Here is a 2,375-nt window from a genome sequence, read left to right as displayed (position 1 = left end):
GAAACTGGCTGTTGTTTTTTTCCCCACAATTTTAATTATAAGCTAGATATATTTCTACTAATGGAATTAGCTTGCTAACAGCAACAGGGATGAGTCAGTGAGTCAGTTGCGCTTGTGAATCATGATTCACGAGTCAGTAAAGTGATTCTCGAGTATTGAACGATTCGTTCACGAATCGAACATCACTATGAGCGATTAGGCTGCGGGAATATAAGCTCAGCGCGTGCAACCACTCTTCGGTAGATCGTCAGCTCACTTACGTTAGTGAAGGTTATCCTAGAAACTAAGCATGGTCATGTTTCCTGTAAAGTGTAATCTTGTGTGTTTTTCTGTTCTTAGTTAGCACCTGGACGCTTCGTTGCTCAGTTTGCCGTCTTGTTGTGGTGGGACGCTGGACTGCCTGCTGCTTCATTGGACTCACTCACCTGCCTGCCCCCTCTGTGGAACACAGGTTGTTTGTTTGGACTTTATTGGGATTTTTTCCAGACCGACTCCGCCCTCTACGCGTGGTCTCCGCTATTTGAAAGTAAGACTGTCACATGTGAAACTTTTTGTGTGCTGGGCCGGCAGTAAGAGTAATACTTGTCTCCTCATTTCAGATACTTTGAGGACATAACCTTCCCAGATCCACGACAGCCCCCAAGGCTCCCTCACGGATTCCCTCACGGCTTTTGAATATCTGATAGTGACTGTTTGACTCATGCCATGCCTTCTCTAGTTGATTGCTTACACTGTGCCTTATTAGTTTTTGTTAATGAGGCATTCAATGTAAAATAGGAATTCTGAGTTGTGCCTCACTTCTAGTTCTCTTGAATGCTTTCATAGCTAGGATAAGGTTCGTTTCTGCCTTCCTGAATTAGCGTTAAAGGGTTAATCATATTAGTCTGGCGTTTTCCTAGTTTCCTTGCCCTCCTTAGTTGCACTCGTCGCCAGGTTTTCCTTAATTTCTTCTGATTTGTTACCTTGTGTAAATAAACGCTGTTGTCGCATTTTCACTCCTCACCTCCGGGTGGTATCTGCACTTTGGTCCACACCTTGTTTACAGGCCTGCCGGCCGTGACACATTCACAGCAGAAGCATCAGTGTGAATAACAAAGGAAAAAGACTCGTGTGTTATGAGAATTGCTAAGAAGTATGATCACCTGTATTTGATGTTGTTTTTTTCTAACATGTATCCTTTATGGCAGCACAGTGTTTGAGTAATGGATTTTAGATAATAAACACACCTGATGCAGCAAATGTTCTGTTGAAAGTAGAAAACATTAGAGACCAAATAGACTTGTTTTATTTTCTCATTGAAAGTTGAGGCGATTTTAATAAGTTTATAGCTCAGAGTGCCGCTCTCTCATCTGAGACAGTAATCATTTAAATATCTCATTTACATGTTTATTATGTCTATAATATTTATTTGATGACACTTTGGATTCCAGTGTTAAAGTGACTGGATGATCTATACTGGTTTTCACACTCCAGAGCAAAAATACTAATGGGAGAGTGTATTGTTTTCTTTTATGCATGTGTGTAATACTGCAAATAGAAGCAGTCGTATTTGGCCCAAATCACTCAGTTTAGTGAAAACATGGGAATCCTTGGTCCTGGCAATGCCTGAAAGCAGCAGGTAGACTCACCTGTGAAACTGGGATGAAGCCAACCAGAATGTCAGTTAGTCGTGGTCATGTGACGTGTGTGTTTTCAACCACACTAAGGATCAGTGTTTTGAAACATCTGCACTTTGCACCCTCGACACAGCACTGAAACATTCGTTTTGAACACCCCATCCCTAATGATGACATGCACGCACAGTATGCTGACAAACGATGCAGACCAAACTGTGCCCCATCGTTTGAACTGGGACAGACTGCTGTCATCCTGACACAAACTAACCAAAGAAAACCTTTGAGCTAAACATCATCTGTGACTGTAAATTAACTTAATGTAAAAGTGAAAACATGAATATTACCAGAGTATTACAATTGTGTGGCTGCATGCAGCACTTATTCTTGTGGTATAAGTGAACCGAAAAAATATAAAGACTGGTGGAGACGGAGCTTTTTGATCACCAGGACTTTAAGACACTTTCCTATTACAACTACATTTACAGAGTCTGTGGACTCTTAAAAAACAGTTTGAAACCTTTTAAAATAAATGTATATTTTTACTGTACTGATTTAATTAAAACCTTTCAGATTCTTGACTAAAATCACTGGTTCTTTGTGAGACCTCTTCTATCCAAGTAAAACTTCCTGATCGGGTCAGATTTATTTGCATGTTTGTATTTCACAAAGAACAACATTTTGCCTGTTCTGCAAAGGGCTGGACAGGGGCGGTCCTAGCCTGTTTTGTGCCCTGGGCCAACACTCCCTCTGGTGCCCCCC

General features: G+C 41.2%; 1 long non-coding RNA gene across 3 annotated transcripts in view; it reads left to right on the top strand.

Annotated features, from left to right (window-relative positions):
• The window catches only part of LOC120433735, a 1,510-nt gene extending 175 nt beyond the window's left edge, over positions 1-1,335 (top strand). The window contains exons 1-3 of one of the 3 annotated variants that reach the window (XR_005608725.1): positions 204-239; positions 340-526; positions 600-1,335. This is a non-coding gene — a long non-coding RNA (uncharacterized LOC120433735). Of the gene's footprint in view, positions 1-203; positions 261-339; positions 527-599 lie in introns of those variants that run through there. The other 2 variants (XR_005608724.1, XR_005608726.1) reach the window with 2 other exon arrangements.
• The last annotated feature ends 1,040 nt before the right edge of the window (positions 1,336-2,375 follow it).

This window comes from Oreochromis aureus, linkage group 16 (genome assembly GCF_013358895.1).
Source record: "Oreochromis aureus strain Israel breed Guangdong linkage group 16, ZZ_aureus, whole genome shotgun sequence".
Classification (NCBI taxonomy): domain Eukaryota; kingdom Metazoa; phylum Chordata; class Actinopteri; order Cichliformes; family Cichlidae; genus Oreochromis; species Oreochromis aureus.
Note: the sequence above shows the minus strand (reverse complement) of the source record. Positions and strands in the feature narration are given on the sequence as shown.